This window comes from Chlamydotis macqueenii, chromosome 1 (assembly GCF_036417535.1).
Source record: "Chlamydotis macqueenii isolate bChlMac1 chromosome 1, bChlMac1.mat, whole genome shotgun sequence".
NCBI lineage: Eukaryota > Metazoa > Chordata > Aves > Otidiformes > Otididae > Chlamydotis > Chlamydotis macqueenii.
In genome coordinates this window covers 85543625-85559465 of record NC_141556.1, presented here as the reverse complement: position 1 = coordinate 85559465, position 15841 = coordinate 85543625, and the positions used below count along the sequence as shown (strand labels likewise).

General features: G+C 44.2%; 1 protein-coding gene across 1 annotated transcript in view; it reads right to left on the bottom strand.

The window, feature by feature from the left end:
• LOC104482467 (ephrin type-B receptor 5) overlaps positions 1 to 13791 on the bottom strand; it is an 81819-nt gene extending 68028 nt beyond the window's left edge. The window contains exon 1 of the mRNA XM_086759043.1: positions 13611 to 13791. The gene's annotated coding sequence lies outside the window, so the exon portion shown is untranslated. The remainder of the gene's footprint in view (positions 1 to 13610) is intronic.
• Between the last annotated feature and the right edge of the window lie 2050 nt (positions 13792 to 15841).

The window sequence follows — 15841 nt, the reverse complement described above, 5'->3', positions numbered from 1 at the left end:
CTGACCAATTTGGTGGCCTTCTATGACGGGGTAACAGCATCGGTGGACAAGGGATGAGCAACGGATATCACCTACCTGGACTTGTGCAAAGCTTTTGACACTGTCCCGCACGACATCCTTCTCTCTAAACTAGAGAAACATGGGTTTGATGGATGGACCACTCGGTGGATAAGGAGTTGGCTGGATGGCCGCACTCAGAGAGTGGTGGTCAACGGCTCAATGTCCATGTGGAGACTGGTCACGAGTGGCGTCCCTCAGGGGTCCGTGCTGGGCCCGGCCCTGTTCAACATCTTTGTTGGCAACATGGACAGTGGGATAGAGTGCACCCTCAGCAAGTTCGCCGATGACACCAAGTTGTGTGGTGCCGTTGACACTCTGGAAGGGAGGGATGCCATCCAGAGGGACCTTGACAGGCCGGAGAGGTGGGCCCGTGCCAACCTCATGAAGTTCAACCAGGCCAAGTGCAAGGTCCTGCACATGGGGCGTGGCAATCCCAGGCACAAATCCAGGCTGGGTGGGGAATGGATTGAGAGCAGCCCTGAGGAGAAGGACTTGGGAGTGCTGGTGGATGAGAAGTTCAACATGAGCCAGCAATGCACCCTTGCGGCCCAGAAGGCCAACCGCATCCTGGGCTGCATCAAGAGAAGCGTGGCCAGCAGGTCGAGGGAGGTGATTCTGCCCCTCTACTCTGCTCTGGTGAGACCCCACCTGGAGTACTGTGTCCAGTTCTGGAGCCCCCAACATAAGAAGGACATGGACCAGTTGGAAAAGATCCAGAGGAGGGCCATGAAGATGATAAGAGGGCTGGAGTACCTCTCTTATGAGGACAGGCTGAGAGAGTTGGGGCTGTTCAGCCTGGAGAAGAGGAGGCTCCGGGGAGACCTGATAGCGGTCTTCCAGTACCTCAAGGGGGCCTACAAGAAAGATGGGGAGAGGCTGTTCAGTACGCCTGTTGTGACAGGACAAGGGGTAATGGTTTTAAAATAGAGAGAGGTAGATTTAGATTGGATATTAGGAAAAAAATTTTTACAATGAGGGTTGTAGAACACTGGAACAGGTTGCCCAGAGAGGTGGTGGAGGCCCCATCCCTGGAAATGTTCAAGGCCAGGTTGGATGAGGCTCTGAGCAACCTCATCTAGTTGGGGATGTTCCTGCTCCTTGCAGGGGGGTTGGACTAGATGACCTTTAAAGGTCCCTTCCAACTCTAACCATTCTATGATTCCATGATAATTCTTCCTCAGCAACATACTTCGTAAAACATTTCCTCTAGCTGTCTTGATCATTTGTTCCTTACAGATTATCTAAATAGGGCTGTGTCTGTGTCTTTTGGGACTCTTTATGTTTACAATGACAATCCAAACGTTGATTTTGAATGCTCTCCAAAGAAAAGGATTTATTTCCTTGTTTACCGTGGAAACACCAGGAGTCTTGAAGATGATCTTCCATGCTCTGTTTATACATTTCCTAGTGGGATTCAAATTAAGAACTTCCATAGCCCTTAAAGGGAAGAGATGCTTATTTTCATGAATTTTTATTAAGCCCCTCAGGCTTGGATAAAGTGCCCGAATCAGAAGCATAATCACTCAAACAGCCTCTGCCATCAGTGGACTGAGCTGAATCATTTTCAGTAGGTGCCTAAGAGCTGCTAATGAGAAAAAAAGGAGCTATGGATAGCTAAACAGTCCCCTCCAGATGACTCCTCAGGTGCAGCCTAAAGATATCTGAGGAGATTCTGAGCCTCTGTGCTGTCTCCCAACCCATACAGGTGGCCACATTAGCATTTATTTAGATAACCACAGTGCCTTCCTTTAAATCTCTCTTCTCTACCATGACATATATACTCGGCTAGGGAAGCCTCACAGCTTTGCTTGTGACCATAGTTTATCCTCCTAACCAAAATTCATTCACTGCTGAGCTGTGTTTCTGCAGACTCTCTAAGCGCCTCCCCATTATATTTCTGCTATGCCTAACAAGATGGACACTGATCTCTCAAAACAATTGCAAGTTGTTTTTTTTTAATCAAAAATACAGATTCTTTGTTCCACCTTCCATTAGGTACCTGAATTACATGCATGTTAAGTACAACAAAGCTCCAAACAAAATCTCTTCCCATACCACAAGACTTGACTTAATCAACAATTTTTGTAGTGTTTCATATACTTTTCAAAAAAACATTGGTAAGTACATTCCAGTTTCTAACATTAACATCTGGAAGCAAAATCCCAGCTCTAGAATATTAATAAAGTTACAGAATGAAAAATGTGAAGAAATGCATTTTTGCGTATGTTATCCATCATTTACCTGACAGAAACTCTCCTAAAAATAATAGGAATTGGAGAGATATAGACATTACTCCCACTGAATTTTCATACAGTAAACAAAAGAGACTGCAGAAAGAAGAGGGAGAAAAAGAATCAGCAGCTGCCAATCACATTTATCTTCTTTGATGGAAAGAGAAGACAACAGCTGCACCTACTGGGTATGGTTTCACTGTGCTTTTATCAATTTTACTCTAATTTATCAGGAAACTTGTCTCAGTACAACTGTGCAATGAACTTTCTTCTATGTGGAAATAAACATGTTTTCAACTTCAGTATGATTTACCTTTAACAAGTATACTTTTATCTGAACAAAAGGAAGACATAAAGCTTCAGAGAGGGGAAAAAAAAAAAGGTAACTTACAAGCTCTAGGGCACAGCAGCAAACTTTTCTCAAGCACTATGTAAAAGGTTATATTTCCAAAATTCTAAGCCCAGAATTCTATGTTTAGGGGATTCAACTTAAGTATCCCTGAAGATAGCCACATTATTAACTTCTAGGTAGTAAAAATTCTTTGAAATTGACATTTCCTTCTCTAGTACAATTGGCAATAGCTAAGTTTAGAAAAACACTTCAAATTTCACAATAAGTTTATGATAGCAGAAGTTTGAAAACAACAACGATGACTACTATTATAGCATTAAAAAACGGAAGGGAAATAATTTTTTTTCACAAACAGTATTTAAAATAAACAATGTGTGACCTAAAGAGTATGTCCCTAAAATCATGTTCTCATGTTTACCTGGAGTACTGTGTCCAGTTCTGGAGCCCCCAACACAAGAAGGACATGGACCAGTTGGAGAAGGTCCAGAGGAGGGCCACAAAGATGATAAAAGGGCTGGAGCACCTCTCTTATGAGGACAGGCTGAGAGAGTTGGGGCTGTTCAGCCTGGAGAAGAGAAGGCTCCAGGGAGACCTGATAGCGGTCTTCCAGTACCTCAAGGGGGCCTACAAGAAAGATGGGGAGAGGCTGTTCAGTAGGGCCTGTTGCAATAAGACAAGGAGTAATGGTGGGGGGTAGATTTAGATTGGAAATTAGGAAAAAATTTTTTATGATGCGAGTTATAGAACACTGGAACAGGTTGCCCAGAAAGGTGGTAGATGCCCCATCCCTGGAAACGTTCAAGACCAGGCTGGATGAGGCTCTGAGCAACCTGATCTAGTTGGGGATGTCCCTGCTCCTTGCAGGGGGGTTGGACTAGATGACCTTTGAAGGTCCCTTCCAACCCTAACCATTCTATGATTCTATGATTCTATGATCTATTGGTGGATGAGAAGCTCAACATGAGCTGGCAATGTGCGCTTGCAGCCCAGAAAGCCAACCACATCCTAGCCTGCATCAAAAGGAGCATGGGCAGCAAGTCGAGGGAGGTGATTCTGCCCCTCTACTGTGCTCCGGGGAGACTGGACCTGGAGCACCGCGTCCAGCTGTGGAGCCCTCAACATAAGAAGGACCTGCTGGAGCGAGTCCAGAGGAGGGCCACAAAGATGATCAGAGGCGTGGAGAACCTCTCCTATGAGGACAGGCTGAGAAGAGAAGGCTCCGGGGAGATATTACAGCAGCCTTCCAGTACCTAAAGGGGGCCTACAGGAAAGATGGTGAGAAACTTTTCAGAGAGGCCTGTTGTGATAGGACGAGGGGTAATGGCTTTAAAATAGAGGGAAGGAGATTCAGATTAGACATTAGGAAAAAAATTTTACAGTGAGGGTAGTAGAACACTGAAACAGGTTGCCCAGAGAGGTGATGGACGCCCCATCTCTGGAAACAATCAAGGCCAGGCTGGATGAGGCTCTGAGCAGCCTGATCTAGTTGGGGATGTCCCTGCTCCTTGGAGGGGGGTTGGACTAGATGACCTTTAAAGGTCCCTTCCAACCCTAACGATTGTATGATTCTACTCAGCAATGCTGATTTTGCTTCTTTTTCATCTGAAATAAAATCATAGGCTACTTTAAAGTTTTATTTTATACCAAGTTCTGATTGACGGATGGAGAATAATAAAGAGGCCAAGCACGGTGTTATCAACAGCCAGAAAAATAACATCATATTTCAGACAAATAACCTTGACATTTCCTGACCAAGGAATGTCAGACCAATGTGGGAGGATCTGCAAATCTGCATAGACAAACCAAGCACAGAGCTGCAAAAGAGCCTTAAAGGCACTGTCAGGACACTGAAAAAAAAACCAAGAGCCTGAAGGGTTGGGTGGGGGGAAAAGTGAGAGCGGCTTACAAAAGTAAGATACGGATAAACCTAAGAAAAGGGATACTTTATACTAATGCTGTTTCCCATTTTAAATTAAGAATGTAGCCTTACCTGGCGTGTGTAGAAATACATGAAACAAGATCTATGCACAAACACTTAAAACATACAACAGAGGGCGAAAACCAAACTGAGAATACTGTCCTTAAACTGCTCTTTGTGGACATAATTTTGCAAAGCCCTTTAATAAGGACTAAGATTTTCTTCAGTTGCAGTAAAGAATCTTCATTTTTTGTAAAAATACACTTGCTGTCTTCATCTCTAATAATACTCTTGACTTTATGAGGGTTTTACATTAAGGAATATCTAGCATAAGCAGAAAATGCATGCTATTCATATTCACAGTATCCAAACTTATGCTGTCCATTAGGAGAGAGAATGTTTCTTAGAAGAGAATGTTTCTCTTCTATGGGAATTCCCTGCATTTTGAAACTGCCTCTCACTCAATGAGAGAAATTGACATTTCAAAACAGACTACAGAAAGAACTAATAACATTAAAACATCTTCATACAAGTGCTGCTCTTTTTATTAACCTCCTTTCTTGCTTCAAGGAGGCAACTTAGGTTTTCAGTGAACGTGCTTCACGCTTTAAGGGTTAATTATAACTACTTTTTTTCCATTTTAATCAGTTTCACAGCCTTGGGCTGTCATAGAGCTTGGTTTTCAAATTGTCAGCTGCATGCATTTGCAGATAAAGGCTACTTTTATTTTTAAAACTATTTAATTATTAGGATTATTTATCATCACTGTTTTTATTCCTGTTAAGAGAGGCAAGGAAAGAATGCTTCTTTCTAAAACAACAAGACAGAAAAGCACTGAAGCATAATCACTTTACTGACTTGTTAATTGCCCTGATTTTGCTGTCCAAACCTCCTCACTCAGCCTCACTCCATGCCGTTGATTACCAGCTAGCTTCCATTCAATTATATCCCCCACACCTATTGCAAATATCAGTTTTTGAGTTCGCAAGCTTACCCTAACAGAGGCCTGTAATATAACAGATTCCCTGAATGGAAGTGGGAATAAGAAATTATCTTCAGTCAAGCCGATTCCCTTAAATTTTGCTGACTGCACCAACAGGTTATACAATAGGCAAGATTTAGCTCCAGCATGTAAATTAGAGCGTTTGATGTGGAAATACATCCACAAAACTAGGAAGCTATGAGGGAGAGAGAAAATGGCTCAGAGAAAGAAAGAAAACTTCTACCACAGTTTTCATCCTTACATGACCACTGTTTGCCTAGTTGGGAATTCTGTCTGTTCCACCATTAGGTTTGAGCCTCATGTTCCCATCAGGCACTAAAACACTACAAAATAATCGTGCACTGCACTGATCATACTCCACAGAACTGCAGACCAACACTAACTATAGTCAGTCTATAACCATTTTTGCAGGAGGTGTTACTGCACTGGGCAGTAACAAGCAACTAGGGAACTACCTTGGTAGCAATGTCTCAAGGCACAGTAAGAACACAGCAACAGGAACTACGGGATCTAGAACTTGTTCCGGGAAAACTTTAAGGAAGTAGATGATTTGTCCAGTTTTGCTCTCTTCAATTCCAGTCTCCAAATCCACAACCTTCATTCAGACTCAGTCTCCTTCACCCATAGTATCTTGGTCACATTGTTAAAATGACTGAAATGAGCAACAAGAACAGAAAATGTAAGGGTCCTATTCAACTTCAGAAACATCTGACTTAATCTTTAACACTAACTTTCTTTTACCTTTTATCAATGATATATAGATATTTATTTAGTTGACAACATTAACAAGTCATGCTAGTTCAAGACTTAGAACAGGCTCTCACTCTGATTTTGGGAATCAGGTTACCCAAAATTGGCTCTTGCCTAGGAGACAGTTGAGAGAGCAATGAGGCAGAAATGGCAGCTTGAAGAAGAGAAGGCTGCAAAGACGAGAGAGATGACCTGAAAGGCAATAACTGGGTGGAACAATTAGCTGAGCTCAGTGAAGCATCATAGGGAGCCCATGTGTAGTGAAAGCGGGTTAGAGAGCCCCACTAAAAATCTGAACTTGCCACTGGCAGAGCCTGCAGAGCAGCCAATTCTATTCTCAGGTCCTTCCCTCCTCCTCCATCCTGCATTTCCAGTTCGTTGTTTCCACCCTCAGGAAATAGGAACATTATGTGCCACTAATACTTCAGCAGAACAGAAAAAAGTCTTAACAGGAAGGGAAGGCCAAGAGGGTTACAGTAGAAAGATATTTCAGGCTCACAGCATCTCTTTCTAATGCATGTTTGTATTATTTTTCATGTCAGAGAGGAAAGCAGTAACATATAAATCTCAGAGCTCATTCTGCCTCCTCTGTGTCTCAAAGGCTTATTTATATTTCAGTATGGATGCTGGGGCTCACTGCTCTTGTTACAGCCACATCCAACTTCAATACCAAAGGATTACTCCCAAAATGTAGAAAGTATAACACACCACTTCCTTTCCTTGGATACCAACCAGTCTCGGTTTTAACACAGCAGATCCAAGACGCATTTTCTGTCAGGAAGGTAGTCCCTCCCTCAGTTGCTGCAGTTGTAATAATAGAAACTAAAAGAGGGGGATGGGCATCTTTATTTAGACAACATCTGGCCTACAGTCCCCAGCCAACTGCAGGATTTTAGTCTGTATATTCCTTTAAGCTTCTCTAGTTATATTTTTAAACAACATAAGCAATAAGGTTTCTACAACTTCCTACAATCTACTTAGACCTTTGCTGGAAGAAAATATGCCTTAATACTGAACCTGAAATAATCTACTTTGGGCAATTTGAGTGAGCCCTTTTACTTTAGCTACATTGCCTAGAAACCTGTCAATAGTCTCCCATGTACTATAGATACTCCAGAGCAACCCTTTTTCAGTCATGATTAAGCTAGGTTTTACTAGCATCTCAAAAATTCCCTCTGTCTCCTAATCACTTCTGTTGCTCTTCACTGAGCTTCCAGTTCATCAGTGCCATGGCAAAGAAGTTCACACAGTCAAACACAATTAGCCTATGTGCATTTCCTATAAAATCAGGGACTGTCCAATTTCAACACCACAGGTTCAGAAGCACAAGAGAAAATACAGTAGAAAACACTAGGCTGATCTGCTATGATCTGAGGGGGGAAAAAACCAAAGTCTTTGTCAAAAGAGTCATCTAAAACCTAATTTTAAAATAACCTTCTGAGGTTTTAGGGCAAATTCCCCCTTCCCACTCTGATTTCTACCCACATAACTCTTTATAACACTATTAGATACAGCGGGCTGGTACAGACTACCAGTCAAGAGAAGCAAGACAGGTACAACAGTTTGATGAGCCTACTCTGATCCTTTTAATTAGAGTTGTCCAGTAGGTGTTATTTTACCAAAGAGAGTAAAACTTGCCTTAGCTTAATTCTTTTAAAGAATCGAACATTTTTATTTTTACTCTGTTTCCAAAGACTGATTTGTTCTCTTTATACCCTGTCATCACACACTCTTTTTGGGGTAATTCATTAGACAGAATAAAAAGAATCTATTTAGAAACAATATTTTAAGCCATTCTCTTCAGGTAACAGAGATCTAGTCACTAACTTTACTTCCTTAGTTGCAGGAACCTGCAGGTCTCTGAGACCATCCAGAGCCACTTCTAACTAAAGAGAGGTAAAATTATCCATGAGAAATGTGCAATTGTCAACACGATTCTTCCAGTCAGCATTAGGAGGACTTTTAACTGAAAGAAGGAGCACAAGTTATGCGCCATTCCCACTATGTTATTACACCAAATGTCTTTCTGGTGCTTAGCTTGAGGCCTGAGTAAAAAGTGCTATGGTAAGGCTCAAAAAGAAAACTAATTACTCTTCAGCATCTGTCTCCACATACGTGTCCCAGCAGAACACAACACCAAGACACATACAAACTACAGAAAATTCCCTCTGTCAAGCCTCTATCTATATGCTCAATTTTAACAGACCACTGATTTCTACTCAGGTCAGCACAATTTCTTCTCAAATCATGTTGTACTGCACCTTTATTGATTTCTAACCTACTTAGACACTGAAGGAGGAGAAGGCCACTAAGATCCTCTCTGCAGTAGTAATTAAATGAACATTCTTCAACAGAACTATTCCATTCCTGATACCATAATGATGGCGGTGATAACTGCTGATACGGTGGTTCCTTTATGAACAACACATGCTCCAAATGGGATTAGCAAACTCACTGAAAAGTGAAAATGCCAGTACATATTTGCATTCACATTGCTGCTGGCACCAGCTCAAAGCCTACTGACATTAGCAAGGGAAGGGACAATGATCTGGGAGACAACTGCAGGCAAGTATCCCAATCCAGCTGTGCTTCCAGCAGCTTCTTCCTGGCTTAAAACCAAGAAGGAACAATTTCAAATACCTTCCTTGTGCAGAAAGCATTTCAGATTCAGCTTACTAGAATCAAATTGATCCTATCTGTGAGTAAAACTTAACATCTGGAAATTCAAACAGTTTTATAAACAATCCAATTTTAATTTCCAAATTTAAATTATTCAAAATCTGCCCAAAAAATCTCTACAATAATATCCCCCTTGTGGCATCTCATCCTCTTCTTAAAGACTAGTTAGGAAGATAAGAGAGTTCTGTCCATTTGTAGACATCCTCAGCATCTGAGAGAACCTGTGGTAAGCCTGATGCTAAATGCCTCCACACAGGCGTCTGTATCCTACACAGTGCCTCTGAAGTGGTCAGCTAGGCCAAAAAAATCCATACCATGTGAGAATTTTATAGTAAGTGGGAGAGAGATCAGGTCATTTAGGGAGCTTTGAAAGCTTTACAGTAACGTGGAGGAACATCGGTATGCTAAACCAGAAATAAGTTACAAAGAGTCAGTAGTCTTCAGCCTCTAGCTTCTAGGGTTTAATTACATGATTTAGACACACTGGATAGTTTTCAGACATGGCACAGAGAAAAAAACAGCACTTGGAAACTGCAGAATCAGCAGAGGAATCATTTACTTGGCAAGCTTGAGGAGAAAAAAAAAAAAGAAAAAGCCTGTCTGAAAATGAAGTCATGTATGTTTCAATATACAGGTCTGGGCTGGCGAGAATTTCCATCCTAAGGTGAACAAAGACCTTAAGGATCCAGCTTTCATATGTAAGGCTACAGTTTTCAGACTGGATAGGCTCTGTTCTCATAGTATCCAGCTTTTTCTCTACTCCCAGGATAGTACTTTTTTTCTTTTCTTTAACTGTTGTTGTGCGCATACATGGGCATGTACATGGGGTGTGTGTGCACACGAAACATTTGAACAAAAATTTTCTTGACAAGCAAGCTCTGAGTAGCAGAATGCACAGGGGCCTCTGGAGGCATGGAAAATTGAAACCAGTGACTAGAAGAGCTTGACTTACTAAGCCGCTTCTTTTCTCAGAAGTGGTCTCAAGAACAACCTTCAAGTAGCACCTCTGCAACAGGAGCATCAGCCTGCTCCACAGTGACTTTTTAAGAGGCAAGACAGCATCTTCTATATCAAGTATTGTGCCATAAAGTACATGCTTTTAAATTATTTTTTTAAACACCACATGTATTAATAGTGCATTTAAAATACTATTCCTAGTGGAAGAGGAATATTTCTTTAAAGTACAACACATGCTTCTGAGAAGAAAGTACTAGTGTAGTTCTTCTCTTCGTTAAGTTTAAAATCCCTTGTATAAATCAAATGTGAGAAGAGTGACAACATGAAATGGCATTTTTTTTTACTCAGCAGATTTGCTGCTCACATGTCAGAGTACCATGGCTGACGTAATTAAGGAGTTTTTATCATTTTCTGGGTCTGTTCATGTAGCACTGTTGGCATCACTAGAGACAGAGAGCTAGTATGCTGCTGTACAACACCTACAGAACTATTTTTCAAATCCATGAAAGTTACACTTGTGGAGACCCTCCGAACTCCACGACATTGCATGGTCACCAAAGAAAGCAAATACAGAGAGAAGATGGATGTCCAGCCCAAGACTTAACAGGCAGAAGCTAAATGAGAAGAGCTGCAAAGAGTTGGAAAACTGATGAATTTGTGAAGTCGGTAGCTGGAAAAAGTACATCCTAACAAAATAGAAATTTTCCTTTTTTTAAACAGTAAGATATAATAGTAATATAATATTAACGCAGGCTTAAGAAAAAAAATAAGAGAAAATAATGACAAAATTATAGAAGGCTCATCAGTTTCCTCCTAAGGCTTTAATTAACCTTTCTCTTCATAGAAATGAGTCTTTGGAAAAAAAACCAAACAAACATTTTTGGGGAAAAAAAAAAAAACAAACATTATATGTTCAGACCAAGAACAGCCGATCCAGAATATTCTTAATAAACACTTTTTCAAAACAAAACCCTTTTTGGGTGACATTGCCATCCTTTTTGGTGGCTAAACCACATTACGAAGATCTAGCTTGACACAGGAGTTTCTACTTCTTCCATCTTCTGTGCTTTGTATGTTCAGTAAACATATGCAATATGGCCACAGAAATGAGAAATAACAATAAGCTGTGCAACCTTAAATGTGCTCTGGAAGTACTCTGCACTCATCTGTAGGGACTTCAGGAGAACCTTCCGCACAGGGGCTGCTGAGGGATTATGCATGGATAACAAGAAAAAGCAGGTTTTAGGGGGAGCAGACCTATAGAGGGAAGCATTCCTGCAGCCAGAGGAAAAGCATGCATAAATCTCACAGCAGTACAGGTATCCAGGAAAGCGGAGTTGACCACAAAGCAACTCTGTCTTAATGGAGGCACACAAGGTAAGGGGTGAGAAACTACAGTGATCTCTTACATGACTGTGCATATGGCACATGTAGTATCAAAGGGGAGAAGGGGAAGATATCTGCACCTGGGCACTAAAAGGAATGTGCACAGTGAATTTATATAGGCATAAAAAAGACAATTCTTAATGGACTGAGGGATCAACTCTCTTGTCAGACACATCTGCTGGCAGCTTATGGGAGCATGCTGGAGAATAAGCAGCTGTCTCCTTGGAGTCACCAGCTGCCTTTCCCTTAAAAAGCATTTACACTGTGTCATTGGTCAGGCTGTAAGTCAAATACAGAAGGCAAAGACAGTAGCAGCCTTGGGCAAAAGAAAAGAGAGGAGACATCTCTCTCCCAACCCCCTCCAAAAACAGTCTCTATAACCCAAGCTGTTCTTGCCACAGATAACAGCTTGGAAGAGCTGAGAACCTCAGAACAAAGCAAAAAAGCATGCCTTCCTGCACAGTTTCAGTGGTTAAATTAGAGAGGATACAATCCTGCTTCATACAAGCAAAGTAATGGTATTTCCAGGTATCACAACCCATGGCCATACAACAATTCTGTGCAGCTCAGTGCAAGCGCAAGAAAGTCAAATAGGAGAGAACTCAGAAGACATGAAAAAAAATGTTTAGGGGCTACAGGGGCATACATGCATGTCAAGGAATTAAAAACTGCACACGCGTTAAGTTGGCTAAGAGGACATACATGCAAAGGGCTGTAAAGGAAGGGATGCAATTATGTGCAGTTATCTGAGGCTTGCCAAAGCACTAGCAAAATAAACTGAAGTGGTGCAAGGTGTTGAATTTAGTGAATGAAATTCTAGACAAAAAACTGTTTGTTTTTTTTTAGCACAGAGATTGAGTAACATCGAAGAAAAAGGATTATGAGATTGCAGATTATCTCTTCCTTTCCTGCTCCCAAAGGAACCTCTGCACTGAAATTATTTCAAACTGGGAATGAAGAAAGACCTCAAAATAGTCACTAAATTTTGTATTAGTGGTTCGGCCAGGTGGATTAGCTGTGACTAAACAAGAGGTGCCCCCACGTCCAGTTTCCCTGTTTCTGATTAGAACCTACATAAGAAGGAAGAAGGGAGTCTCCCTTGCTCATCCCAGGTGAGGCTGCAGATTTGTCTCTGTAACAGATGTGTGTGGTGGCAGCTACTCTTTCCACTGTCCTGACTTTGTTGTTTCCATTTGCCCTCTCGCTCTCCTTCCACATCAGTCTGCATGACTTGGTATCACTGCTCATGAAGGATGCCCCTTGGGAGATTTGCTTCCCCATTTTTACTCTCTTATTTCTAGAACTTGTGGAGGAGGCAGGTGATATTCACTCTTCTCCCCAACCGAATGAAAGTGGTGATAGCAAGAGAAACTTATGAGTAAGTGAAATCATTTCAGTGCATCCATGAAAGGAAAATTTAAAATTACCCATCACAACAGCCCCTCCCACATTCACAGATTTATTTAGCATGAGTAGTAGTAACTTGCATCATCTCCTTGAAAAATAGGTTAACATGGCTTTTCTCTGTCACCAGCACGCATACAGCCATCTGTCCCCCACAACAGCACTAAACAACCCTACCCAGAGAGAAGGCCACAAAGCCTCCCTTGTATCGTTCCTCGAGGATCAGGAACCCACACTAGCACACAGCTACCCCGCCTTCCTGCTTCGGAGACTTCAAAGGCAGCATTTAACTATGGCTCTTCACGGAGCGAGGGAGAGAAAAACCAACATGCCGAGGTGCAGACCAAACGCACCATGCATGTGCAGAAGACACCTGGTTTCAAGAGTAATTTCCGTGAGCAGAGAAACCATGACCCAGTTTCACGCAGTTTTTCCTCTCCCTGCCCGCACACGGCGTCTAACCGGAGAAGTGCGTGTGGGGAAGGGTCTTTCTGGGCACTTCGAGTCCCCGTAACACGGCCTTTCAACAGCAGGCCACCAGGAAAGGAGAAAAAAAGCCCACAACCTTAGGAGTTTTAACGCCTTTCAGAAGTAGTACTCGTTTGCTCTGTCTCCCTCCCCCGCCCCCCACGGGTGGCAGAGACCCGAGGATATCCTCGACCGCCGCTCTCTTCCTCAGATCTCTTCGGCCAGGCTCACAATGCCTTCCCCGCCGGCCCGCTCGCCCGCCACAATACCTTTCGCAGGGCTCCACCAAAACCCCCTTCACTTCCCAGCATTACTCAAGCAGCTTTCGCAGGAGCCCTTCCAGCTAGAGCCGTGCCGACCGGCCTCCTGGCATCAGAAAAGTTGGACAAAGACCATTCTCACCCTGCAAGTTGCACCATCTCGACGGGCCAGCGCCAGGTCCCTCTCGCTCTGCACCTGCCGCCGCTTTGTCCCCCGGCCCCGGGCACAGCCCTCGGCCCTCGATCGCTGCCTTCAACAAAGTCGGATGCCTGCGAGCGCTCCCGATCCTTGCGCTCCTCTCCAGGCCCTTCTCTGGGAACGTTTTTTTCTCTCCTCTCCCCGCCCAAGATTCCTCTCCTACAGGAGTCTCTTCCTCCCGCTTCCTAGGATCTTCGTCGTCCCTTTCTCCGCGCTTCCCTCCCTCTCGCTCGCTCGTTCCCTTTCCCTCTCCCGTCCCTCCCCTCCGCGCCGTGCCCCTCCTCCTCCCCCTAGCCCCCCTCCCCCGACCCGCTTTCCTTTGCAGAGACCCGGCCTAGCGCAGCAACACACGGCGACAAGTGGGGGCGGGAGCGCTGGGAGATCCCACGCTCCGAGGCGGCGGCAGCCACCCCTGTCACTCCCGCGGCGGTCACAATCCCCGCTTCTCCCGCGGGCCCCCACCACCGGCTCCCTCGTCTCCTGCCGCCGCCGACCCGCAGCCACGGCTGGCGGGCTCTGAGCGGGGCGCGGAGCCGCCCCTCCCGTCGCAGCAGGGCCGCTGGGCGGGCGGCGGGGGCGGCTGGGGTTTCCGTCCTCGAGTCAAGGCTCTGCTGCCCTGGCTCCCTCCCGCGTCCACCACGCAGCGTCTCTCAGAAGGGGATTTTCCCCGCGGGTCGCGCCCCAGCGTCACAGCTGCGGGCTGGGCCTGCGCCTCGTCCGCCCCGCTGTCCTGCTGCGGCCGGGCTTTCTGTGGGGATGCCCGAGCGTGGCTGCAGTACCAAGCAGTCCTGCCTGCCCCTGCGAGTTTCGTGCCAGAAGGTACAGCACGGCAGTACCAGAGTAACAGCGTGAATTGCTACTGACCCTTGGCCAGTCTCTTGACACTGTTGAAATCCACGTTGCTGTATGGCAGCTGCTGTTGTTCTGTGGCAATCCAGCTTGAAGTTAGCACCTATGTCCTTACTGGTACTCCCAAATGCTCAAGAACAAATGTCATGGAGGCTAGGTGCTTCCTTGATTCTCGGTACTAACAAACTTCAACTCAACCAGCAATGGCATGGATAAATCCACTGGGATTCCTCAGTTTTCCCAAAGATGAACCTCATCTTCCAATGCAGAAACAAAGGACTGGAAACATCTTTCTGGGTCACTCCTGTCTCCTGCTAGTGCAAGAACAAGAGTCTGCCAACTCAGTCTGCAAATGTCACTGGGCTGAATATGGAGAAATGCTAGAGGATGAGGCATGCTGCATAACTCTCTCACTGTACCTACTGTTCCGTGAGTTACACGGACAAGTGGCAGAAAATGAGGGCGCTGTGAGCTACAGTGCAAGCAGAGTGTGCCCGTTAGGACTGACTGAAAAATATGTCAAAACTCAGTGGCTTACAATTCGCAAAGACTTCTGTGATAACACAGAGCAGAATTCCTGGCTTCTGCTGCTAACATAACCTCCTCTGGTTTCAGGTATGAGCTTCACATACAACATAAAGTGACTGTGATTCCCATCAATGTAAAACACTGGTACACATACAAAAGCACAAATGCACATTTGACACCGCACTGCATGACAAAATGTTACCTCAGAGTTCAAAAAGCTAGGGCTAGTTTCCACACAGCACAGCCTTTTCTAGCAGTTCTGTATACATGCAGAAGAACACAAATAACCTACATCTTCCCAGACAGCATAGTTTCTTTCTTAATCCTCACTGTGGGGGTTTCTAGACACGAATTACAACAGACCTCTTTCCTTTCAACTCTCCCCTGCCCCCCCCCGCACCCCCCCCGCCCGGCTTTCCTCACCATCCTCCTCCAGCCTGATTCTAAAAGAAATTAATTTTAGAATAAATTGTAGGTACTCAGCTCCTCTTGGAATCTGGTCCTTACTCAGTTCGGTAGTAAATTTTTGCACATATGTTTTCCTTTTTCCTCGTTTCAGTACTGCGGGGAGCATCTGGCCCCTACAAAGGAGCAGTGGGACTGTACCATTACACCGGGGTCGGGAAGGAGGTTAACTAGCTGCTTTGTTCCGTAGCTGCAGAAACACTTCCTCCCCTTTATGGTAATGGAATATTCCCCCCCAACCCCTCATCTTGCTCCTTCTTGGAAGGAAAGCTAGGCATGAGCGAGCTGGTACTCTGAATGGGGAAGTTTGGGAAAAGTTCCTGTGCTACAAG